The sequence below is a fragment of the Tursiops truncatus genome, chromosome 10, assembly GCF_011762595.2.
Source record: "Tursiops truncatus isolate mTurTru1 chromosome 10, mTurTru1.mat.Y, whole genome shotgun sequence".
Taxonomy (NCBI): Eukaryota; Metazoa; Chordata; class Mammalia; order Artiodactyla; family Delphinidae; genus Tursiops; species Tursiops truncatus.
This window is the reverse complement of record NC_047043.1, coordinates 3,076,884-3,104,624: the sequence shown is the minus strand read 5'-3', so window position 1 is coordinate 3,104,624 and position 27,741 is coordinate 3,076,884.

Sequence of the window (27,741 nt, the reverse complement as noted above, 5' to 3'; positions counted from 1 at the left end):
CAAAGAAGTGACTCCAAGTTGGGAGGGTGACTGCTAGGGACGGAGCCTGAGGCTAAGTGCCGTCACCCCGTGAAGCCCACCGGGATGTCTGGAGAGTAAACAGGGCTCAGCTGCAGACCGGTCTGTGGTGAATCATGTGTCAGCAAGTCTAGTTTGACCGGGTGTGACCAGAGATAAATGAAGCAACCGCCTAGGTAATTTCATGTCAGTGGAGTGATAACAACTTAAGAAAAATTATTTTGCTAGTTGAAAAAAAAAAAAAAAAAGAACTTCAGAAAATAAACATAAATTCCAAAGCATGGAATAACTGTAAAATCAGTCCTTGCCAGGAGTCTAAACAATGAACCTTCTAACCAACAAATGGCTTCTGTTGACAGCACCAAGCTTGCTGCCATAGCCCAGCTGGAGAGGCAGGAACCGACTTTAAATGTGGAAAAGATTGGTAACCCAGAAAAAAGAGCCAGCAAGATTGAAACCAACTAGTCCTAAACCACAGACACGAGGAAAAAAAGCCAGCATACCATTTGTCACCATTTCACCACCAGCCTTGCTAAATAGCGTTCATTGAGAACCCTGAGCCCCCAGGTGGCAGCTGGAATCCTCAGCAAACACTGCATTTTATTGTGGTGGCGTCCCACCCGAGAGGGCAGCTGGAAGCCGTTTGTCAGTGAAAATTCAAGGAAGAGAATCCAGGACCACTCAGGGCTTACGTTAAACACAATCTCAAAAGGAGGCACTTGAAAATGTTAGTTTCTTTTGGTGGGGTGGCGCTAGGGAGGGTTGGAGAGAGGGAAGGAGGAAAGAAACGCTGGGCTTTGGAAAAGCAAATCGGACTCGGTTAGATTGTGCAAAGAGGGATGACTTGGTCGCTGTCGCCATTGTTCTGTCCTAATTCACGCTCCCCGCAAGAGGTGGGCGGGACAAGGCTGCCCATAGGAAGGCAAGTCCCCCCACATGCGGGCAAGAAGTGCTTCCTGCCGGGTCTGAGAGGAGCCCTTAGGTTTCCTCTGTAAACATGGAAGGGTCGACCTTCTCCCTCGCCCGAGTGCACGTGTCTGCGATAAACCTCATTCTTTACCGATTTGGATTACAAGGGGGTTGAAACAAAGAAAACTCACACTTCCCTGGAAACCCTCTGTTCAACGGATGTCATGTTTGCCGCGCCTCATGTGTTTGCGGACGGCTACTCAGTGACAAAGAGCGGACATGAGCAGATACATTTGCAGATTCTGTGACACACGTTTCTTAAGTTACTACGACTATGTATCTAAATGTATATACACACTAGGGTGAGGTAGAGCATACGTGGGTAGAAAACAACATTACTTTAGGGCTTACTTAGTGCCAGGTGGTTTTTGAAATTATATTACTTAAAACACTCAATGAGTTATCCGTTATTACCCTCACTTTACAAAGGAAGGAATGGAGCCTCAGAGTAACTCATTCAAAATCACTTTCTAGATAATAAGCGCCCTTCACGTGAAAACTTGTGGTCTTTTCAGTAGACATTAGCTGCCGTGATACTGCAGTTGTGTGAGGAATTTCAGCAGTTTGAACGCTATCAGAATGAAACCTAATTTTACGATACGTTGATTGGGATATTAACCTATAAAAATTGGACTAATGGTGGCAGGAGACAACACTAGGGAACTATTTTGGGGATCACGTGGGGGTTGATTTCCTCTAATGTTTCTTCTGTAAACTTGAGTTGCCACTTAACAAATCAGAATTTGTAAACAGGATATAAATGCTTGCATTACTTGGTAATTCGTGCGTTTGTTTCTGGCTTAGACAAGAGTGGACACACTTTGGAAAAGCATGAGGACACTCCCCTTCAACATGAGCAGAATACTGCAGGGTAAATCCAGCAATGGAACGCCTTAGTGCCACCGGAAAGATGCCCTCCCATGGTTTTGTTGGAATTATAAAGGGAACGAATAGATGCACACCAAGGCTCAATCATGACACTAGTGCAGGTAATACTTTCATATACTTTAACCCTCAGAGTTCCTTCATTTCAAGTTAACTAAAGGTAACCAGGTCAAGAAGCATAAAGGACTAATAACTTGATTCTCTTCTGCACGGACCAGTTGGAGCTGAGCACTTAGTTTTGGGGACTGGCAAGTTGTCTCGGGGAAATGTTATCTATGTGCCTAAAATGACTCTTCAAAAGTTCTCCTATTTTTAAAATTAAGTCCCTTTGGACCCCTCCAGACTTACTCTCTGCTCTGCCCTATGGCCAGGGTGCTGATGGATGACGACTTCTATCCACAGGCCCCCTTCCTTTGCCTTCCAGTTGGATTCAGCCACCGGCACTGCAGGGTAAATCCCACCCAGGGTGGAAGGGGGGAGGTGTGGGCTCCCTGCTGGCTGGCTTGTGGGGAATCCGGGTGTCTTCTCCAGGTTCTGATTCCCACCCCTACCTCTCCAGGGGCTAGTGTCTCCCGCCATTGCTAGTCCACAATACTAGACGGCATCTGGTAGGTTTCCCTAACTCCGCCCACACCTCTGTGGATGGCCTTTTTATGAAACTGTCCTCAAATTACTCAGTTCGGCTGTGCTGTCTTTCTTCCGCCTGGACCCTGACTGATGCCTGCTCAGCTCCCTGCTTTATACATAGCAGGGCATTGAATAAAGGCTTTTTATTTTTTAATTTTATTTTTTAACATCTTTATTGGAGTATAATTGCTTTACAATGGTGTGTTAGTTTCTGCTAATAAAGGCTTTTTAATTTAATTAAATAGAGCAGTCTGACTTTTGTGATATTTTCATTCAAAGATAGCTTATAGTAGGGTGACCAATTGTCCTTGTTTGTTTGGGCCTGAGGGGACTTGGGACTTTTTGTTTTCAAATCAGGACAGCTCCGGGAAAACCAGATGAGGCGGTCACAGTAGCGTGTACTCTTTTAACGTTTTGTCATGGTTTTTGAAGAACGTATCTTTCAAAAGATTTCTATGATCATATTTAAGCTCAAGGTGTCTTACTAAACAGTAACAGACTATTTCCCACTTGTGAGAAAATCTGTGTCTGAAATGCTTTTCTTAAAGGTACATTGTGTAATGTGAATAGACCGTGTTGCATTATTGTGTTTTGTCTGATCAAGTCTGTTTACTCTCCAGGGGAAGTCACCCAGGAACTAGTAAGACATCAAGAAGTGATGTGTACGTGCTTATTAGGAATTTTGGAGTGAATGGAGTGGTAAAGTGCATCGCAGTGAAAAATGGGGCTGCTTGAGTGTGGTTCCTGATTTAAAAGGTACTTTCAGGCCTTTGAATGGATAGTTTCTTGTTTTCATGTCCTTCCAGTGCACTGTTATCCTGAGAACATAGGAAGATATTTACACGTTATGAAGAGCGTATTTTATTTCTTTGTGTTACTAATTCTATTTACTGGTATATTTTAATTCCTAAGAGATAGATCAGTTGGGAGAAAAAAACCAGCAACTACAAAGCTAACATTTTGAGAAGAAATCTTCATTTACATGTTGGAATGTAGTTTGGTTATTTTATCTTTTTCCATTAGAGATATGTTAATTAAATGACAATATTAACAGCTATCACACTGCTCTAGTAAATAGGCTACCTGGGAGGAGAAAATTTAATTGGGTTAAAAATTTACCATGATTTGAATGCTTCTCAATTCAAGATATTATTTTCTGGTAGGAGAGCTTTTGACTATTCACTGCAGAAAGCCAGAATTTCAAATATGTATCTTTTTACCCCTGCCATTTAATATCAATTTTCTTGATCTACCCTTGCTCCCAAATCATCGTTCCCTTCTAAGAGCCGGATGAGTTATTATAAATTGGTAATATTGGTTGTGGTAAAATTAGAATTTAATAACTCACCTCAGGTATCTCAGGATAGCTCCCTTTGGTATTATCTCTACATTGAAATGGTTGTTGTTAATATTGTTTTCCAACTATAAACTACCGCAAGGAAGGCATGAGAGATATTGACCTAAGTGTATTAAATTTAGTTCCCTGTAATAAACATTTATTGAATACCTACTACGTGTAAGAGGATAATAGAAAATCAAATTTCACATTGGGAAGGCACTAATTCAAGCATCAAACTAATGGAAAGAAAAAATCAGTAGCCACTCATTTTGGCTAGGGTGTAAAACAATTACATTACGTACAGTCATATATTTTTTTAGACTGAATTTCCAAGACTCGATTCCCCTTTTCTTTTGTACCCTTGTGAAATTTGTAAGAATTTGACTCAATGTTTAAGAGTAGCAAATCTTTTTTTCTTCCGTGAACTGCGAGGGCATGAAACAAGATCTCAGGGTCCCAAAGTAAACTCTCCCTGCCCTCTGCAGCTAGCCCACAGATGTACTTTTCTAGGGTAGTGTGTGATGTTTGTGGATGACAATGTAATAGCCTTTGAGTTCAATGGACTTAGTAATTTGGGGGTCATAGTCCTGAGTTGCTACTACCACTGAAATGGGCTATAGAAAGGAATACAGAGGCCAGAGGACCTGTGGCTTGGTTGACCACAGTGAGCAGAATTTGATCCAAATCTAAGTTTTCTTTGGTGGCAGAGACTGTTTTCTTTCGCCGTAATGGCAAAAGAAGGTGTACTGGGGAAAGCAGCCATAGATCTTCAACGAAAATTCTGGGGACCTTTTTAATGAAGACATTATGCCGATAAAAGATCAAGAATAGTTCACACTGCACATGGCCAGATGAACTAATCTTAACTCAAAATGCCTCATCCTGGGTAGAAACGGGCTGCCTTGAGGTCCGGCAGTCGGGGATCACCCTGGAACAGTTCCCTGCCTTTGTTTTCTTTGGTACAGCGTCCTTCCTGTGGCTCCAGACGTTACTCTAATGTTCATGAAAATGGGTCACTGAAAACCAGGAAAAGTGAGTCTCTTATTGATTAAAGAGATCAGCCAATGGTCGGCTCAGGCCCTGCAAGAATGTGGGTCAAGACGGGTGTATGGATGTCGGGGGTGGGGGAGGGGAGCCACGTGATCAGTGAGAAGTATTTAAAAGGGAGGCAAGATGAGGCCAACGTTTAAACCACTGGATGTTAAATTCTGTCTAAGGACCATATAGATTAATACAGTGAAACTCATCTTTAATTCTCTTAGTTTTGTTTTAATACTCTTCATTAAAGGTGGGTTTCACCCTATTAAAAACATTTGTTTGATACAGATAAAACAGATCTGTGTTCTCTTGGACCCTGTAATTCCACTTCTAAAAGTTTATATTAAGGACAAATACCCAGATACATGCATAAGGGTGTACATAAAAGGATGCTTGTCACAACACTATCTAAAAGCAGCATAAAAGTGGAAATAATCTGAATATCTATGAACAAGGGGTGACATCCGCTTCAGAAACCCAGAATGATGCTGCAGATGTGTATGTCAAAGAAGGCCATGGTATATTATTTAGTTAAAGAGAAAATAATACCAAAAGTCATGTCTACCATTGCCCAATGGTTGTTTTTAAAAAATATGCAAGTAACAAAAAAATCAATATGCAGGTATTAATTGGAATTAATTGCATTAATTAAATAGAGAAGTTTGGTACTCTAAACTATATTATCTCTGGGCAGTAGGAATATAGATGGCTTTCTAAAAGAAATTTTATACTTTTAAGATTAAGAAGAAACCATACAGGTATTACCTTACAAATCCAAAATAAACAAGAACAAACAAACAAAAAAACCCTTTCATTTTAAAAACTGCGATGCACCTTTGCCTAAGCAGAAGTCCTTGCTCTCAGCTGCACCTGGGGTCTGGAAGCTGCGGCAGCACAAGCATCCCAGGAGCTCCAAACAGGAGTCGGGGAACTGAGAACAAACGCTTTCAGACGCGGCTTTGGACTCTGTACTTCCCAGACACACCCTGCTCTTCCTGATTTCTGGCTCACGTCCCTACTGCCGGCTAGTGCTTGCACTTGAACGCCCCACTGATTGCAAGGTCATCATTCCCCAAACTGACTGGGACCTCCACGAAGCCTTTCCTGATGGGATGGAATCTCTCTCTCATTCCATCTTCTGTAACTCTTTCCGCCTCTCTTGGGGCACCCACCTCCTGCTACCTGTATCTTGTATTGATTGGAGCACCTGTCTTATTCCCCTTGCAGAATGAGAGCTCCTTGAGGCAGTGTCGTTGTCTTACTCATGGCTATCCATCCTGAGGCACCTCACCCCATGTTTTTCTGATGGGAGGCACCCAAGAACATATACAGGAGGTAAATGAAACAAGGGACAGCTGACTTCTGTAGGTCGCGAGCTCTCACGACATCTGGACTTGCTTGTTATTTCTCAGCAAGGTAGAAAACCACTTTCCCATTCTCTTTTGCCCTGTCAAGAATCCACGCATGCCTTGGCGAAGAAAAGGAGAAAGAATTAGGGCTGCCTTCTCTGCTATTTGTACACACAGGGTGTAGGATGTGTCATCATTTGACTTGGAGGAAGTGGAAAATGGAACCCAGCCAACTATTTCTTAGGTCATTAAAAGTTATTAAAGTTGGCAATAAGCGACGCGGAAGTAGCCATTGCAATATAATGGAAGCTCTGGCTACAACAACAAAAAATAATTTAGAGAAGTCAGATGGGAGAAGATTGAAAGAGAACGGGAGAGGAGAGCCAGCAAGTGAGACGGTGTCGTCAGACAGCCGCGGGGTGACGACTGCGGATTCCAGCACTCCCATGCTGAGCGTCTGAAGTCAGACCAGTGAAATCATTGTGTTTAAATAACGGGCGCCCCTCTAAGCATCCTGCCCTCCCGCATCAGGACCAGTTCAGTTCCCGAAGGTCTTACCGTTGCTTCTCCTCAGAAGTAATTTCTGGCAGCCCTCCCTGTATTGCCAGGTGTTATTCCTCCTTTTCCTCCAGGTGGGTTTGTGTCATGTCTGGAAGACCATAAAATTCTTCCGGGGTCTCTGCGTTCCCTGATCACCACCTGCGACTACAATCCCAACCCAAGGAATTGAGTTACTAAAGTCAACGGGGGAACGGAGGCTCAAGGTATTTGCCTCTTTCCCGAGGGCCCGGATGGAGGCTGACAGCCAGCCAGTCCTCTGTGCTCCGGCAGAGGAAGCAACAGCATCATTAAACACTGCGTCATCAGGAGCATCGCAGGTAAAATGATCAAGAAGAAAAGACAGTGTTCAACGTCGTCCAACCTGCTCTTCTTCTCCACGACAGGTGTCAAAATCTTGCTTTCCTGCCACGTGCGATGAAGTATTACAACACATTAGGGAGTAAGTAAGCCAAGGGCCCAGTCTTCAGCAGGACGGTGGAAGGCTGTCATTTGTGGTCATGGAAACGTGTCTGCATCACACCTTAATGACCATCTCCATTCCTCTCTTTCTTTACCTTTTCTAACAGGCCGGGGGACGTAAAGATGACAAGGAGGCAGTCCTTCTCCTCGGGTGACCTGCGCTCTGTTAGAGGGACACACCCATAACATCTTATACAAAAGTTCCGAAAAAGGAAGAAGCAGTAACGAGATATCCAGAGGGAGCCTGGGGCGGGGTCCATTCTGAGGCTGGGAAGCAGCAGCGGAGGCACGGAGGCGTGGAGAGTGTGCTGTGTTTTCAGGGCCGGGAGTGGAGGGCGGCGGTTTGTGGAAACACGTAGTCACAGGTGGTGCTGCAAAGACTACCACTTTTGGAATTTGTTTTGGGAGAATCAAAAAAACTGAGGTCATTTCCCTTGGCTTATAAAACACTTACCTTGAAAACTGCTGTAACTCATGTCCTATACTGCTAAGCAGAGGGTACACCAAGGTCACTGCTGCCATCTCGGGGGACAGGGACAACTGGGGCCTCTGTGAACCCATCAGGACGTGTGTGGGGCTGGGCAGAAGCCAGCGCGCCCGTCCTCCTGCCGGGGGCTCAGGGTTGTTGGGGAACGTGGAACGTGACCCTAGAGGGCTGACACCCTCCCACTTGTCCATGCGGCCTCACTGGCAGCCCACCTTCTGTGTCATAGTTTAATTTGAGACCAAATGTGCATTTCTTGGAAACTGCTTTTCTGCTTTAAGGCAGGGAACGCTCAGGGCAGCTGAAAAGGAGGACGTCAGTGGCCGGGAGAGCCTGACCCTGCTCTCCAGGGCTGACCTGCCGCAGTGCTGTGAAGGGCCCAGGCTGGTCTTTGACCTCCTGAATCATACTTTAATATCTTGTGTTTATTGGGAGCTCATTATGCACCAGGTTTTGCACGGAGCATTGTACATGTGTGCACTAATTTAATCTCCATAACAACGCTGTGAGACAGGTGAGGACTTACGGTTCATAGAAGGTAACTTCCCTGAAGAAGCCGTAAGGGCTGAAGCTGGGCCTTGAACCAGGCACTCTGGTGTTCTTACTCTCTTATCCCCCTTCCTTTGTCGAAACCTAATTTCAGAAGAGGTCTTAGGGCAGGGGTCCCCAACCCCCAGTCCGCTGACCAGCACTGCTGCACAGCCTGTTAGGAACCGGGCCTCACAGCATCTGAGCGGCAGGCGAGTGAGCGGAACTTCATCTGCAGCCCCCCGTCGTTGCTCCCCATTGCTCGCCATTGCTCGCCTTACCACCTGAACCATCGCTCGCCTTACCTCCTGAAACATCCTCACCCTCCCCCTGCCCCTGCCCGTGGAAAAATTCGCTTCCACGAAACTGGTCCCTGGTGTCAAAAAAGTTGGGGACCACTGCCTTAGAGGACTTCCCTGGTGGCACAGTGGTTAAGAATCCGACTGCCAATGCAGGGGACACGGGTTCGAGCCCTGGTCTGGGAAGATCCCACATGTCAAGGAGCAACTAAGCCCATGTGCCACAACTACTGAGCCTGTGCGCCTAGAGCCCGTGCTCCGCAACAAGAGAAGCCACTGCAATGAGAAGCCTGTGCACCGCAACGATGAGTAGCCCCCGCTCACCGCAACCAGAGAAAGCCCGCGCATAGCAACGAAGACCCAATGCAGCCACAAAAGAAAAGACCTTGGAGACATATTGAGGCCAGTATACATACCCGCAGAGAGCCAGTGTGGTGTAGGGTTAGGACCATGGGGATGGTCTGGCTTGAGCTTGTGTCCTGGCTCCACACTTTCCCTGTGTGACCTGACGGATGGCCTAACTCTCCAGCCTTCAGGGTCTGCATCTGTGAGATGCTGCCGACAGCCACACAGACTCACGATGGTCCTAAGTGTGAAGTGAGAGGATACATACAGGCCCCCGGCACGTGGTGTGCTGTCCGTGAACGTGAGCTGTGATTGATCTCCACTAGGAGCTGTGTGTGCATTCTCCACCACTGGGATATCCGCGTTTTACCAATCAACAGTACTTCAGCCAAAAGAAATGAATCTAACCGTCGAATTTTTAAGAATCTGCAGTCAATTAATTTTAATTAAGTAATATGCAAATACCTACTCGCTTGCCAGGGGCTCAAATAATACAGATAGTCAAGTTGCCTTTAATCACCCACACGGTAGAACTGGACTCATTGTCAGATCTGTTAAAGAGCAGAGGGGTCCTTTCCTGGCATCGGGAGGTGACCAGGCGGGCAACCGTCTTGGGGGCCAGCTCTGCTCGGACCTTGCAGTTCAAGGATCCTGCTCTCACTTGCGTTAAAAGCACGGCTGGGATGGAGGTGCCCGGTGGGCAGAGACGCAGCAGATCTGGGGAGGTGGGTCCCAGCCCTGCTCTGCCTCTACGTGGCTGTGTGAACGTGGCCCTCGCTTCCTCACTGTAAACGAAGGGTTTGACGCTAGAGGATGGTCAGGCCCTTGTTCACGGGTCACTCCTCTCGATCCCCTCATGTGACAGATGTGGAAACGATGATACACACCCACCTAAGCGAGCTGCCGAAGGTCACGTAAGTAAGTGGTGGAGCTAAGACCCAAAAGACCCCACCCCTCGTCCTCGTGGCCTGGATAGCCATAGCACACCAGCTGTGAAGGCATCTCTTTGCTCTTTCATCCAATGTCTCGTAACTGGGAGCCGTTCTAAGCTCTCACATTCTCTGGCTCCACTGCTGTAGCCCTCTCCCTCTCAGGGGCTGGCAGCATTGTCCCAGGCATGAGTGAGGGTATAACTAGACGGAGGGGTCTCTTTACGCCCTGCCTTGGAGGTTCCCAGTGTGATGGGACGCAGGGCAGGAGAGAACCCACAGCTGACAGCTGTCCTGGCCGCAAGTGCCCGAGAGGGTGGCCCTCCCCGCCCGCGGCTGCCTGGGCCTCTAGTCAAAGCCACCAGCCACTGGGAATGGGGACAGAAGCCACCCTTTCTGTCTCCTTCCCTCTCCAGGTCACTGTCTCCATTTTTACCTTCTCTCAAGACCCTGCCCTCAGTCTTGCCCAGGAGGAAATTCAGGGTGATTTGGGGCATGTCTCCACCCTGCAGGGATGGAAGTTACTTCAGAGCCTCCCAGTGACTTGGGGTAACAGAGTTATGATTGCAGAATTCGGATTCTCTCGCTGCCACACGCTCCTGGCCTGAATCCCCCCCAAGCTGGTGGCAGCAGGGCCTGCTCTCACTCAACGCTTGTTATTGTTTTCATACTGCGGTGATCGCCTGCCCTCCGGCAGCTTCATTTGAAGCCTCTCATTGGCCAATTTAGATGCACACTTCCTCTGTCCAACCTAGAGGACAAACTCACATCCACACCAAGGATGATCACCCAAGGCAGATTTTCAGAAGACAAGCCCGATGTCTGAACCGCCCTGAGCACTGCGGTTCTGTGCCATCCCTTGGGCTCCATCACCAAAGACACCAAGAGAAACACACAGCTCCCAGGGCAAAGTCAGAGAGGTGACTTCGGGAGAAATCTGAAGAGAGAACGGGAATGGCCCACCGTGATTCAGCGACCAGACCACAAGCGCTTCGGGGCTCAGTAGAGTCGAATGGTTTCTAATCTCAGCCCGGCCATTTACCGGGTATGCGGCCTCCCCAGAGTCACTTCAATGTTTCCTCATCTGCAAGAGGAGAGGGTAGGGGTCAAGGGCCCTTTCTGGAGCGTGCCTTAGCCCACCATCTCTTCTCCGCACAGGCTAGGACCCGGGGTCCAGGGAGGGGGGGTCTTTGCTCCCCGGGAATGTGTGATCTTGTTGGGCAGAGTGCTTCCTGGACTCACCGTGTGGTGATGAGTTCACGGTGTGGGCTTTTGTGCTGAATCACAGGGCCTGTTTCAGCCACAGGGCTTTAGGAAGGGCGAGTGCAGAGGTCTGGAAAGCTTCAAGGAAGTGGGAAAACACGGGAAGGGCCCTGAAGGATGGTTTGAATGTAAGGAGGGGAGAGGAGGGAGAGCGCTTCCCGGTGAGAGGAGCTAAGAATAGAGACCGGGACTGGGTCGGGGCCTGCGGAGGGGAGCCGACCTGCCTGGGCCGAGAAGCGGCTGAGGAACCGCCCAGATGGGGCCCATTATGCAGCCCCAGGGTTCCTTCCTTCTTCCCTTCCTCCACTGATTTATCGTTTTGAGTAGCTGCTGTGTAAGTCATCTAGCGTTTTTGGCTGAAAAGTTTTGTTTTGTTTTGTTTTTTGCGGTACGTGGGCCTCTCACTGCCGCGGCCTCTCCCGTTGCGGAGCACAGGCTCCGGACGCGCAAGCTCAGCGGCTATGGCTCACGGGCTCAGCTGCTCCGCGGCATGTGGGATCTTCCCGGACCGGGGCACGAACCCGCGTCCCCTGCATCAGTAGGCGGACTCCCAACCGCTGCGCCACCAGGGAAGCCCCCGGCTGAAGAGTCTTAAGAGTGAAGTGTGCGCTGAAAGTTTTGTTTTAGAAAGATCTGTTTGTGGTATTAAGGTTCAGAGGTAAAATTGATTAAATGAAGAGGGACCAACCAGACGGTGGTTCTCAACCCTGCTGGTACACTGAAAACGTATGGATCCTTGGCCTTTGCTCTAGAAATTCTCATTTAACTGGTCTGGGAAGGGTTCTGAGCACAGTCCCTTCCTTTCCTTTTTCTCCCTCCTTCCCTCCTGCCTCCCTTCCTTCCTTCCCGCCCCCGCTACCCACACTCTTCTCTCTTTCCTCCTGCAGTTTGGGTGGGAGGTGATGAAGCCCTGAAATAAAATCGCAGCGATCACAGTGGAGAAGAAATTAAGATACAGGGACATTTTTAAAGGAGAAGCTGCCAGCTACCTGGCCGATGAAACACAGGGCGTCAAAGACAGAGTCTAGGCATTTCCTCGAATATTGCTTGAGCGCTTGCCATAGGCCTCATACAGAATCCGAAACGATGGAAATGCAGACGGCAAGACCCTGGTCCTGCCTTCAGGGAGCCTATGTGTGTAGATGACAAAGAAAATAACTACAGTACGGAGAGCATACAGACCCTGGGTGAAGGGTAGTTTTATTTTACGGGGTAGAGACACAGACAGGAGAAGGGGAAGAGGCTCCCGCCTGCAGAAGCAATGAAGGAAGTTCTCCGTGGAGGGACCATTTAGAGGCAGCTTGAAGCCTGGGCAGGTTTTCAGCAGGTGGGGATGGGGGAAGGGGCCCCCCAGGGGGCGTCACAGTGAAAGGTCAGGTGTGGAGATGGCCAGGTGTCAGGAATGGCAGAGAACACATGGCGAGGAGCGGCCTGACCCCTAAGATGCACGTGTGTGTGGAAGGCTTAGTGGGGAAGGTGATGGGTGCGTTGAAGTCATCAGAAAACAAAGGAAGTGCTGTGAGGGTAACATTAACCTTTAAATTAAGGCGTCATTTTATACAATACAATGCACCCATTTAAGAAGTCAGATTTTCTAAGGTCTTGAATGCTCAGGTAAGGAATTTGGATGACCAGAGATCATGTGAAACAATAAAAAATCAATAGGTTTGGTATCATTTACTAACTATGCGATCTTGGACAAATTACTCAAGTCTCAGGGCCTCATTTCCTCGTCGTCAGATGTGATAGGACTGGGCTTCCCTGGTGGCACAGTGGTTAAGAATCCGCCTGCTAATGCAGGGGACACGGGTTCGAGCCCTGATCCAGGAAGTTCCTACATGCCACGGAGACACTAAGCCCAAGTGCCACAGATGCTGAGCCTGCACTCTAGAGCCTGCGAGCCACAACTACTGAGCCCGTGTGCCACAACTGCTGAAGCCTGCGTGCCTAGAGCCCGTGCTCCGCAACAAGAGAAGCCACCGCAATAAGCCACGCACTGCAATGAAGAGTAGCCCCCGCTCGCTGCAACTAGAGGAAGCCCGCGCACAGCAACGAAGACCCAACGCAGCCAGAAATAAATAAAATAAATAAATTTATTTAAAAAGAGGTGATAGAACTGTACCTCCAGGGGAATGTGGGAAGATCAGATAAAGTATTCCATATAAAATGCTTGGCACGTAAGAGGGATGTAAGGCTTATTAGTTCTCTTTCCATTTTACTCACCAGAATCCTCCAGGGTGGGACCACAGTCTCACCACATTTGAGAAGCACCCTGGTGGTTCTGAGGCCCAGCTAATGTTTCAGGTCACCTGCGTAGGCAGTGGGGGCCACGCGGGCTTTGGATCAGGGAGACGGCATGGTCAGAGCTGTACATCAGGACCGGGCCTGGCAGCCTGGGAGAAGGAGGGAAAGCAGAGTGCGGGGAGCAGGTGGGCGACCTGAGGTGGAGGGGACAGTGGTGAGACTGGTTTTAGTTGATCTTTGTTTATTCATCCCCAGGAAAACATTGGTTCGGGCCTACTTTGAGGAGGCCCTGTGTTCCGTACAGAGCTCAACGCGCCCTCAGTGCCCGGACGCATCTCGTAAGCAACGACTCTTGGAAGGCTTTCTGTGACCTCCTTCTGGCTGACCCAGTGGGCGTGCTGGACGCCGCGGTTCAGGAAAGCGTAGGGGCTTCCAGCTGACCACGGGGTACAGAGCGCCCAGCACAGGGGCTGCACTAGGGCGGCAGCTGGGGAAGCGTTCTTCTTGGCCTTTATTTTCCCTTTGGATCTTCCACCCTGAGCCCCACAACCACTTCCCAGTCTAGATCTCCTTCCTAACACAGATGCCAAAGGAGGCGAAATCAGTTAGATTCTCATTCTGAAAAGATCGTGTGGCTTCTGTGCAAGGATGAGTTACTGAAGGACCAGCAGTTCAGGTGAGAGATGAGCGTAGCTTGGTCCATGTGATGTACTAAAGACAGACATGAGCCGGAGGTTGAGGCAGCCGACTCGAGAGTCCTTGATGATGAAGTAGGAATGATGATGGGAATCAGTGGACTGATTCACTGCCTAGAAGCGGTGCCTCTTGTGTCCTGCCGTTAACTCCACAGGCCTAAAGTGGAATTCCTCACTGTTCTCCACATCTCTCTCTCTGGCTTCCTAGAGATGAGTATTTGTGTCCCCCCAAGTTCATATGTTGAAGCGTGATGCCCAGTGCCGTGGTATTAGGAGGCGGGGCCTTTGGGAGGTGATTAGGTCATGAGGTGGAGCCCTCATGGATGGGATTAGTGTCCTTAAAAAAGGGACCCCCGAGAGCTCCTTCCCCACTCCTGCCAGGTGAGGACACGGTCTATGAACCAGGAAGTGAACCCATATCCCAGACACCAGATCTGTCAGGGTCTTGATCTTGGACTTCCCAGCCTCCAGAACCGTGAGAGGTAAACGTTTATTGTTTAAGTCTGTGTTATTCTATTATAGTAGCTCTGTCTGCTCATGACACGATCATTTTCCAGTATTCTATCTAAAATCTGGACCTAATTTTGGACTTCTACTTTGCTTCTATCCCCAAATCGAATTAGTCACAAAGTCCGGAATTTTCTCCTTTTGAAATGTCACTTGCCTCATTTTCTTTCTTTTTATTCTAACTCAGGCCCTTATTATATATAATACCTGAGGCATTCGGTGCTTCCGTTTTTTTCTCCCACTTCTGGTCCCCACCCCAAGCACTGTAACCAAGACTTAGTCTCTCTGAAACACCGTGTTCACCATTCTAGGCCTTCCGCAGGAACCTGCAGTGATTCCACGTTGAGCGGACATGAAAACCTGCACTGCTCGGTTTAGAATCAAGGCCTTCTGCGGTCTCTCTCCCAACTACTTTTCACTCTCTGCTCACCTATAATAGTAGTTCTAAAACTCTTTTCAAGTTACAGAACTTTTGTTCAAATGGAAACTTTTGTTCAAAAACATGGCCGCTGCGTAAGTCAAGCAAGTAGAAGTGGAGTTTTGGGTTGAAGCAGGGACGGGGTTTGATTTCCTCTCCCCTGCCATGGCCTCCTTTCCATCCTTACCTGCTGTGTCCCCTGAGATGAGCCTCTTCAGACTGTTGTTTGAAATCCAACGCCTTCCAGGAATGCTCTCAGGTAGAAATAGGTGTTCTCCTTAAGGAATCCGTGGGTCACTGAGCCCAGCGTGCGTTTGCCTCCACTGGGCCTCTAGTCTGCCTCTCCTCTGCCTGTTTCCTCATCAGGCAGGGACTCTGCCTCATAAAAGGTCCCCTCTGTGATGTAATATGTGCATCCTCACCACACTTCCTCAGGGGGTGCAAGTGCGGATTTAATTGTACTGCTTCTTATAGCATCCTTCGAGAAGCTAAGGGCATCACAGCAAACACAGCCCAGACAAGCAGCTTTACAGGGACCATCAGTGTGGTGCAAGCACTCCTTTGGTCTGATGTGATCTAGAAAATACTATATGCAGAGCAGTGTTTTCCAAACTTTTTCCTCCAAGGACTCCATCGAGATAATTTCCGTCTGAAAGCCCCCTGGCCACATTCTCACTCTTGTTGGTTAAAGAAAATATTATTTTTGAAGGAATCCAATTACCCAACAAAGATTGATGAAACCCAGAAACACTGATTATTATGGGTGATTCTGAGAGTTGAAGTCCTTCAAAGGAGAGATTTAACTCCTTTTATTGAGGAAAAATTTACCTTGAAGAAGAGAGTTTTCAACCTTTCAACCTTTACGTGTAATTGAGGTTCAGAACCCTTCATTGCTAAATCCCTGTGAGGAATTTACTTCTGAACCTTTAATAGGTACCTTCCAAGTACCATTTCTTTCGACGTTTGCTTGCTGGCAAGAGAAAGAGGATCTCCAGGGAGCTCAGAATCTGGTTAGTCGTCCCAAACGACCTAGAAAGGCTTGAACACTGGATTCAGAGTGAGTTGTTTCTGCAATAGGAATGTGAAAATAAGTCTGTTTAGGAGTTCATGGCATTTTCTAACTATTGATAACTTGATCTCCCTCCTTCCATACTTTCTTTTTTTCCCTCCCTCCCTCCCTCCCTCCCTTCCTTCCTTCCTTCCTTCCTTCCTTCCTTCCTTCCTTCCTTCCTTCCTTTCTTCCTTCCTTCCTTTCTTTCCATAGTACATATATCTATACTCAGAAACTTCTTTCTAGGACAAACTTTATTTTCGCATTGAAAATATTGTGTATATGTATGTGTCAAATATTGTTAAATTGAACAATTGTTGACTATTATTTAGCACTTTTATAATTTTTTTGCATTCTTATCCTTCACTTTTTACTTTGTCTTTTTATTGTGAAAAATTTCAAATAATACAGAAAACTAGAAAGCAGACTACAATAAGCACATATAATATATACCTAGATTGAACAATTTTTAATATTTGGTCACGTTTGCTTTATATGTAATCATTCTATATATGCACATACATTTAATATATTTCTAAACCATTTAAAAGTTAAATTACGTACACCCAAAAGCTTCACCTCGAAATATTGCAGCACACCTTTCTAAAAATGAAAATCTTTTACATAACCACAATACCAATATCACACCCAACTAAACTAACAATTCTGCAGCCTACATTTGTTTCCTCAATTGTCCCTCAAACATCTTGTATACCTGGTTTGTTCAAAACAGGATCCAGTCTAGAACATCCCTCTTTTTCTAGAACAATTGTTCCTTCCCCCTCTTCTCCCAAATATACTGACTTGTTGAAGTGATCAGACCACTTCTCTTGAGTGTCCACAGTCTGGATTTGTCTGATGCTTTCCTTACAGTATGGCTTATCTTGTTCTTCTTTCTTCTGTTTTTCCTGTATCTGGAAATTATAAAGCACTAAAGGCTTGATTAGATTAAAATTAAACATGTTTGGCAAGAACACCCCATGGGTGATGCTGTGCACCTCATGTCGCTCCCAGTTTTAGAACCACACACCCCGATACCTTCAGGATAACACATTTCCGATACCTTGACACCTCCTGTGTTTCCCTTTCCAATAACAACACACCTGCCTTTTCGATTATCCTGAACGTTGTGTTGACTACTTCCTGTATTTCCTTTACAGTTTTATCACATACATATGTATCTCCAAATAATATATTGTTTAGTTTTAAACTTGTATAAATGAAACCATACCGTATATATTCTTTTGTGAGTTATTTTCATTCAACACAGATTCTGCAATTTATCCAGGTTGATATGTGAAGCTACAGGTCATTCATTTTCCTATCTGTGTCCTATTCTCTTGCATGACTACACAACAACTTATATATCATTCTACTCTTGATGGACATTGGATTTTTCCAGGTTTTTGTTATTACAAACGATGTTGCAGTAAATACCTTCATACATATTTGCAGTCTACGTGTCCAGGAGTTTCTGTAGGGTGTATATCTAGGAATGTAATTGCAGCGGTCGATGGTATATGCGAGTACAACTTTGCTAGGTGTTATCAGTCAAGGTACAGTTACAAAACACACAGTACCTAGCTCATCAAAACTGAAAGGGATTTATTATAGGTTATTGATCATTTGCAGAATTGTTGGGAGGGTTGAAGGAACAGACTCTAGGCTGAGATTCTAGGAATGATTCCCAAAGCCACACCAAAGGACTGGGCCACCAAAAAAGCTAGCACTTTTCCCTTCATCAGGAAGTTATGTTTTGAACTGGAAAGCTGCCAAAGTATTTCTGGCTTCAAAGCCACAATGCCCTACATACAATTAGGAAGCCACTTAAGCTAAATCAGGAAGCCACTGTTAGACCTTCTGGCTCCAGAACCAAGCTGCCTCTGCCCTGAAACTGACTTTTAAAACTGGAAAGCCACCATGATAATCCTTGCCAACAAAACGGTTGCCCTGAGCCCTGCATTGCTCTCCATTGAACGGAGTTCAAGTCTCACTGAGCTCATTGGACAGGCCAAGCCTTCATCATATCCAGGACCCTGGCTATGGGGGTGTCTTGGAGATGTAGACTTTAGTTTTCTGCCCTTTGAAATACAGGATGGCACCCTAGAAGGAGAGTAGAAAGAACATTGAGCGAACTAGTTCAGAGTTAATGTCAGAGTGCTTCCCAGTGGGGTGGAACCAGTCTACGCTCCTGCCAACAGGGTAGGGGAATATTTGTGGTTCTCCATTCTTACAGTGTTGGGTTTTGTGGGGTTTTTGTTTTTGAAAAGCTATTTTATTGTGACCTGAATTTGTGGTTCCCTGATTAATAATAAGGATGAGCGTGTCTTCATACATATATTTGTGTGTATTAGCCATTCATGTTTCCTTTCCACAGCTAGGCCTGTTTATGTCTTCTATATATTTCCTGCTCTTACCTTTCTTATTAATTAGGATATTTTACATATTCTGAATAATGATTCTTTGTTGGTTATATTTTACAAATATCGTCCAGATTGAAGCTTGTCTTTTCAATTTTCTTTTCTTCTTCTTTTATTTTTTGGTCTAGCCACGAGAGATCTTCGTTCCTGGACCAGGGTGTGAAGCCGGGACCCCATCACTGAAAGCACCGAATCCTATAACCACTGGACCGCCAGGGAATTCCCTGGCTTTTCACTTTTCAAATGGTGATTTTAGTGAACAGAAGACCTTATTATTAGTCAATTTTGTCAATTTTTTTGTTTATGCTTTTCTCACTCAAAGTCTTACCCTATACACAGATCATTAAGATATTCTTCTGTATTTTTTTAAAAGTTTCAAAGTTTTACTTTTCCTGTTTTACTTCCTGATCCATCTGGAATTGGTTTTATGTATGGTGTGACACGTGAATCCATTGCCATTTATGGATAACCCCTCTGGTCTGCAAAGCCCGATCGATCATGTATCACGTTTTGATTTAAGTGTGGATCAGTTTCCGAGCTCTCTTTTTCTCTGTTGGTCTGTTTTTCATCCTTGTATTAGTAACACACAATCCTAATCACTGAAGCTTTATGATACATTTTGATTCTGGTGGAACATGTTCACCTTTTCACCTACTCTTGGCCCTTGGCGGTTCTCTATACTTCTTAGAATTAGGTTGCAAAGTTCCACAAAATATCTTCTTGGGATTTTTATTGGAATTTCATTGAATCTACACAACAGTTTGGAGAGAAATGAGATCTTTAAGGTATTCAATCTTCCTTTCCATAGAAAATGTTTGTCATTCTGTTTATTTTGGTCTTATTTAATATCTCCCACCGAAGTTTTATAACTTTCTCCAAGAAGGTCTTGTATATCTTTTGTTAGACTTATTCCTTGGTACCTTATTTTCTTGTTGCTATTGCAGATAATATTTTTACAAACTGCATCTCCTAACGTCTTTGTTTTTGTTGGTATGTAGAAATGCAGTTGACTCGTATATGGATTTTATGTCTAGCAAACTTACTAAAGTCTTTTATTAATTCTAAGAGTTTATAGATAATTGGAAGTTTTCTATGGAGAACATAATATCTGCAAATAATGACAGTTTGGTTTCTGTATTACTTTGAATCCGTATTATCCTTGCCTTAGTACTCAGGTCAAGATTCCACTATAGTGCTGAGTAGAGGTGGGGATGGCATGGAACCTTTTATTATTCCTGATTGTAAAGAGCACGTGTTCATATTTCACAACTGAGAACAAGATTTGCTGTTATTATTTTGAAGAGACTCTTTATCATATTAAGGACATTCCTTTCTTTTTCTAGTTTGTAAAGGAATTAAACAATTTTTTTCTCATGAATGCTCTTCTCATTTTTACCCAATGCTTATCTTACATCAGTTCAGATCACAACATAGTTTTTCTCCTACTAATGTTATAAGTTATATTGATATATGTACTAATGTTGACCTAACCTTTCATTCCTGGAATAAAGCCAATTTGGTCATGCTTTGTTTTCTTTTTTTTAAATTGCTGGCTTCAGTTTGCTGATACTTTGCTCAGGATTTTTGCATTCATGTTTGTGAATGAGATTGCTCTTCAATTTCTTTTCCAGCACAGTCCTTGCTGAGTCTGGGAAGTGTTCGTCTTTTTTCTGTTCTCTAAAAAGTTTGCATAAGTTTGGATCGTTGGGTTTTTACAGGTGCTAGAGCCAGCCAGCTTAGTGGAGAGACCAGTATTTGGGGTTTGAGACCTGTTTGGGCTCCCTTCTTATCATTTAGTAGCTGCGAGCTCTCGGCCTGGTAACTTAGATCTCTGGGACTCAGTTTCCTCATGAGTTAAACGGGAGTAGTAGTACACGCTCTCCCTGCCTCAAAGGGTTGTTGCATTATGGTGAGCATTAAATGGGATACTTTATGTATAACTGCAATATAAATCCCATAGGGAAGATAATCCCTGCCAAAGCTGGCTTTGGGGAAAACACTGTCCTGTGGATTATTCTCTCTGTGATATTGTAAATCAGATGAAGGAAGCGGAAATGCTCTTGGAGGCTTCATCTACTCTAGGGTTAGGGTCAGAAGCACTGACGATACACCTCCAGAAGAGACGGCATTAGCAGTTTCTGAAGTCAGATTTGTAGCTTTTCCTTCAGAGCCTGGGAGGGGGCCCAGGTCACTGAATCACTGACTGCCTGGGCTAGAGAGGGTGCACATCCAATCAATGGTGAACTGCAGCCAAGACGGTATTAACTCATACCCAGGGATTTAGGATCTTAATTTTAAATTGAACATTAAGTTTTGCATGTGTGTTTTTTTTTTTTTTTTTGCGGTACGTGGGCCTCTCACTGTTTTGGCCTCTCCCGTTGCGGAGCACAGGCTCCGGACGCGCAGGCTCAGCGGCCATGGCTCACAGGCCTAGCTGCTCTGCGGCATGTGGGATCTTCCTGGACCGGGGCACGAACCCGCGTCCCCTGCATCGGCAGGCGGACTCTCAACCACTGCGCCACCAGGGAAGCCCTGCATGTGTGTTTTAATTTATGAAAATAATGCCTTCTCACAGTAATGGGACAAGAGAGATTTTAAACGATGTGAGAGTTAAAAATAGAAAAGTTCTCTTTTTTCTCTAGTCACCTCAGCCCCTTCTCCTCCTCAGAGACAACTTTTTAAACTTTCTCTTTGTCGTCTTTCTGGAAGTTCCTGCCACAATTCTAAAGGGTGTGAATTGACTGCTATTCCTTGATTTGTAAGTTTTTAGACGGTGTCTATTATCTCCCATCTACAATGATGAATTTATCTTTCTTTCACTCTTCTCCACTTTCTACTAGTTACATTTCATTTTTAGTTCTTCTCTTAGAATTATATTATATACCACTGTATTAATATTTAATAATATTATTAAGAATAGCATTAATAATATTTAATAATATGAAATATTCAAATAACATTTTGGAATGTCTGCATCTTGTCCTATCGATTTTAGCGTTTTCCTAGCATTCTCAGTATACAATATGGGATACTTGGTTCCTCTACATTTCCCTTCATTCTTCCACCTCCATCTGCCTCCTAACCCCTGTCACCCATACCATCATGTTTCAATAACAGATATTCTGTTCTGTAACCATATATGTCCTTTGTGCTTTGCCTATAGTTTGATTCTAAAAACTGAAAGCCAAGTGTTGATAATTTATCCGGAATTTGTTACTAAGATAACGTAAATACGTGTTCAATGAAGACCACGAAATGTGATTGCTAAACTAGAGAAGCAGATGAGACCCTGTATTAACTAACCTGGGTTCTTGAAGGAGGAAACTCTCAAAAACCAGCAGGAAGAGTGATTTCCAGGAGAAGGGAAGAGGCTCAGCATATCGTAACTACTTAACTTTATTACTACTTTACACATTCATCTTATAAATAAAATTATCCAGCTTTTTAATTATACCATTTTTGCAGAGAATCAATTTCCTTTATGAATACATTTTTTTTTTTAGAGCTTGCTGAATTTTTCTAATTTTTCTAGGTTCTAATTTGGACCTGTTGCTTTCCAGACTTCCTGCACAGCTATCAGCCTGGGGTTTCTTTTCATTCTCTCCTGGGTTAACTTTCTTGCAGGTTGTGTCTGTCACTTCGTTGCACTTCTCTCGTTTTGCTGTGGTACGTGCTTGATTAGTACTTTCAGAGAAGGTCACTATGTGATAAGTATCTGAGTCCTCACATATGCGTTAGTGTCTAGATTTTATTCTTATTTGTGATTGAAAACTCAGGAAGGTAGAACATTTTGTGTTTAAAATAAAAGTTCTTCAAAACTTAAAGGTAATCCTCATTGTCTAATTGCATTGAATGTTGCTGATAAGAAATTTGATGCCAATATGATTCTGGTTCCCTTGTAGGCAGCTTATTCTTTCCTTCCGGAAACTTTATATTTGCCATTCTAAAATTTCAAGATGATGGCTCTAGGGCTGTGTGTGTGTATGTGTGTGTGTGTGTGTGTGTGTGTGTGTGTGAGTGTGGTGTGTTTTAATTCATCCTTTCTATGACCTGGTGATGTCTGCAAACTGGCATCTTTCTTTTGCTCTGGAAAATTTTCATAATTTTCTGCCTTGTATGTTTTCTGTTCTCTCTGTCTTGAGCATCTATTAAGTGAATATTAGACTTCCTGAATTTATCCTCTTAAGTCTCTTAACCTTCTGAATGCTTTTTTGGTAAATCTCTGCGTTTTTAATTTATCATCTGAGATATCAATGTTTTTCTTCTAGCCCTTCCATTGAATATTTTATTTTGGCAATTATATTTTTAAAGTTCAACAACTTTTTCTTATCTGATTTTGGGGGTGAGCGTACTGTGCTGTTTCTTCCTCTTTAACCTCCTCCTCCTAACTTGTATTCTTATTCTTCCTTCTCCTCTTCCTCTCTTCTTCTTCTATGTGTTACTTTTCTCTCAGGTGCCAATTAGAGTTTGGAATGTCTCTTCTGTGGCCTGTACTCTCTGTATTTTCTCTAGGGTATTTTGTTTTTGTTCATCTTACTCCATCTCTCTTGGGTGGTTAATTTTTTCCCTCTAACTAATTATCACTTAGTTGATCAAAATAATATTTATTTAGTTCTTTCTCTTAGCCAGACACTGCGCAAGGCCAGCTAGGCGCCTACGCCATGAAGCTTGCACTGTAGGGAAGAGGTCAAAATTGTCAAATGAATAAATAGGTAAATAGGAATTTCAATTTGTGTGTCATGAAGGAAATAGAGCAGGGTAACTTGAGAGCAAGTAATGAGGTGGAGGCCCTTGAGAACGAGTGGTGGGAAGGCTTCTTTTAGAATGGAACAGAGATCTGACACCAGCAATGTGACCGCAGTGGGAGGTGGGGAAGGGAAGGGTCAGATTACGTAACATCTCTAGGTAGGCCCTGGTGTGAGAGGTTTGGCTTTGATTTAATTGCAGCAGGAAACCACTGGAGCATTTCAAGAGGGGGGTCATGCTCTGATTTATGGTTTTAATGATCCGCCCCACCTGCTGAGTGGAGAATGACCAGTGATAGACGAGGATGGCCATAGGAGCCATGAGGAGCCTCTTGCAGTGTCTAAGCTGAGTGAGGTTAGGCCGGGGGTGACAGCAGCAGGATGGTAAGGCCTGGCCACCACGACAGCGTCCGTCTTATAGGCAGGACAGAACGTGCTGTGAGAAGGAGAGAGTGGTCCATTGTGTTAACTGCCGTGGGAAGGTTACGGAAGGTGAGGACACAGCAGTGAACATCACACCTGGCAAGTGAAGGTCACTAGTGACTTCACAGTCTAGGAGAGTCCTGAAGCGGAAACTAGATGGAGTGAGCGTCTGCAGGGTCTGGACCTAGTACCCGCCTAGTAAGTTACTTAGTGGTGGATTTGTCACTTCCTATTGGTAGCTTGGAATGAAAATTCCTTTAATATTTGTCCCTAACCCAAAACACTTTGCAGAGCTGTCCACATTTCTTCTAAAGCCCTCCCCTTCTCCCTTCTTCCTATTCTTCTAATTAGGTCAGAAAACAGCCTCAGCGAGGAACAAATGGTTTTAAAATCTCCCTTTACCTCCATGTAATTCCTGCTCATCTGTGACCAGAAAGGGCGCTTGAATTCCGTTTTGTTAACGGGTGTGTGGGGGGGGACTGGGGCTTCTTTCGGGCTGCTGGTGTTGAAGCCGGGGAAGCACTGGGTAGAGGAGGTGCCGAGAAACTATCAGGAAATGGATGAAGTTACTGAAGCTGTGAAATGCTCTTTGGGTGCACTCACTATCTGAAACCAAGAAATTGAACCACAAATCCATAAATTTTCCTCTAAAACCCCCAAACAAAAAGCATGGTTTTATTTCCAAAGTTACCTAACACATACAGATGCTTTTCTCAAATACCAAATTTTTGAAGGGAGGGATCAGATCCAGTTGGTGAAGGGATGTGCAGAAGTATCAAAGCGACTAAGATGTGCCTCCACTGTAAAGATATCACTTCATTTAATCCCATAACAGCCCTTGCAGTGGGTTATTTTAATTCCTGTTTACAGATGAGGAAACCTAGGACTGGCCACTGTCACACAAGCTAGTGACAAACATACTTAGTAGTCATGTTTATTCATCCTTTTTTCCTCTCCCCCCCCAGTTTAGCTTTTATTTTTGTTAAAGCTATAAATGTGTAAAGTACAAATATAGAAATAATTCTACATGACTGATTGTAAAACATAACAATTCCGTGTCCCACTCTCCAGAAGCGTTCACTTGCAATATCCACTTGATTCTTTCAACATTCACTCAAATTTGTAACATACTTTTTTATTTAAAAAAAATTTTGGACATTAAGTATTTGCTTCAGACATGGAATACAGGACTTTGTTCTTTCTCTTTTACCCACCTTCACTCAGGACACAGTTCATCTCCATCCTCCCAATATAAGTAAATTATGATTTTGGTTAGCTCATTATTCAAGTTTATTACGACAACGCATGCTGAGTCATGCAGTACACAATTGTTACTTTTTCTCTCTGTTGTATCTTTTCATTTTCTCTAGAGTTAATAATTGCCTTCTTGTTTTATTTGCATAGTTTTCTGTATACCTGCTGCTAATTCAGTGCCTACTCTTCCAATATACTCAATTTCATCTTCTTGAAGAAATCTCTTCCGGATCTTCTGATCTGCTCCAAACTGGGCTAGTTGCCCTGTATATACCAGTGACATATCTGTCATCCTGAGTTCTGCCTGCACCCATTATGCTGGGTAATTCCTTCAACTCTCTCCTTGCAGGTCTGAACAAGTCTTTTCTATCCTCTCATTTAACTGATAGTTAACTGAGTGTAAAATTCTAGGTTTCAAAACATTTTACTTCAGAAATTGAGAGGCTTCATTCCATTACCTTCTGGCTTGTCCCATGAACCTATGTTTGGTTTGTTTTCTTCTCTTTTGAAGTTTGGAGGATCTTTTCTCTGTTTCTAGCATTCTGAAATGTCACAACGATGTGCTTTGCTGTGGATCTATTTCGCTTCCTCTATGGCTTTTGTGGGCCCCATTTACTCTAAAAACACATGTCTTTCGGTTCTGGGAGATTTTGCTTACATTATGTTGCTGGTGACTTCTCTGCTTTCTCTTTTTGCAACGCCTGGACCAATTCTCTGTTTTTTTTTTTTTCTATTTTTTGTGCTTTTTTGTTCTCTCTGGGAAATTTTCTCAAACTCATCTTCTATTTTAAGTAATTTCCAAGAATTATGTGAATGTTCTTCTTTCATAGATTAAAAAAACCCCAAACCACACACAATGTCTTCCATTATCTCTCTAAGGATATTAATGATGGTTTCAGGGGATGTTTTCTCTTTTCTACCTGATTTTTCCAGTTTGTTTTGGTGCCTGGCTTTCAAATTAATGTATTTTATTGACTCTAAGGCCCTTTGATGCTCGTGCTTTCTTGACTTTACAAGAAGGTGGCCATGAAATTATGTGGCACCGCTGTAGCGTGACTGCCTCATGGCTGACAGTGACTTCACAATACCACCAGTTTGTAAGCTGTATCTGGATTTCAGAGATGTTCATTCAGAGATGTCAAATATTTGTATCTTAGAATCAGTGAAATGGAGTAAACACTTTCTTCCGATATCTGGGGATCCTTGCCATTCTGCCCATAGATTAAGAGTGGTGTCCCCAAATCTGTTGGAAGCTCTTTCTGTGTTGTTGTTGTTGTTGGTGGTGGTGGTGGTAGTGATGGTGTTGGTGCTAGTATTGGTGTTGGTGGTGACGGTGGTGATGGTGTTGGTGGTAGTGATGGTGTTGGTGGTGACGGTGGTGATGGTGTAGGTATTAGTATTGGTTTGGTGTTGGTGGTGATGGTGGTAGTGATGGTGTTGGTCATGACAGTGTTGGTGCTAGTGTTGGTGTTGGTGGTGACGGTGGTGATGGTGTTGGTATTAGTATTGGTTTGGTGATGGTGGTGGTGGTGGTCATGGTGGGTGGAAGGCTTTACTGACAGCAGACTTCGTTGGAAGGTGACTTGGCTTGACTGTTTTATTAGGAAACCCTCTAATTATTATTATCTTTTGGGCTGACTGGATTCTTGAGAGAAGAATTTTTGAATCTTTTGCCAGAAGAGATAAGCCTGGCTGCCAGTCTTCTGAGAGTAAAAAGAGGAAGGAAGGCTGAGGACTTAGATATTTGACGTGCACACTTCTGCTCAGTCCCCCTCCCCCTGTATTAGTCCTGCCTTCCCCCTGCTTGCTGTTCCCAAAGATGTTCAATTATACCTCTCCAGGGGGAGGAAACCTCCATGCTCGTCCCGTTGTGGAGCTGGGAAGGAGAGCTGAGGATCTAAATGTTTCTCAAACAGACTTGCAACCGTTTTCTGCTTCATCTTTTTCTCCACTTTAAAGAAAACTGGTGCTGCTTCTGAGCCTTTTGAAGGTCTGTGGTGTGAATCTTGACTTTCCCCACTGTTGGCTCCGGTTTGCTTAAATCAGTTTCTTCTCCTCTTTCATTTTATAGCTTCCAAAAAATTTCTTTTTCCTTCCTCTCTGTTCTTGCGGGTCTATGCCTTAAAAATCGCTTTACTGTTACTTTAGTTTGGTTTAGGGAAGAAATAGAAGTAAACATCAACATTTAATTTGTCATCTTTAAATGAAAGCCATCATTTATTTTTTCTCTGTAATTAAGAGATGTAAGTTCAATTCAGAACACTTAGAAAACAATGAAAACTACAAAGGGGAAAACCCCCGAGATCTCCTCCCCAGAGATGACCACAGATAACACCTTTGCACGTAACTCTAAATACTTTGTGATAAATTCTTAGTTTTGAAAATGATAAATAAACTAGCATGCACACTTTAAAGACTTTTGACATATATTGCCAGGCTGACCCACAGAAAAGTTATTCCCATATACAATCACCCAGAACCTGTATTTTAAAATATTCCCAGCAACAGGGGGTAGTATTCTTCTTAAACTTTTGCCAATCTGGTGGGGAAAAAGCGTCTTCTTTTAATTTGCCTTTCTTAAATCCTAGTGACTTTAAGTCCTATTCTACGTATAGTCCTATAAAATCCGGTGTGAATTGTCAGTTTGTATTTCTTTTTTTATAAATTACATTTCTCATTTCCTCTGCCTATTTCTAATTAGCGTTTTTATTTTACTGATTCATAAGAATATATTAAGGCAACCCTTTAATACTTCAAAATAATTTTCCTATTGTCTTTCAATTTTTAAATACCTCTTTTCATATTGTGCTGTTAGGCAGTCGAGTCTTTCTTTTATATGTTTGTCTTTGTTAGTCTGTTCTTACCCCAAGGTTGTGCTTACCTACATGGTC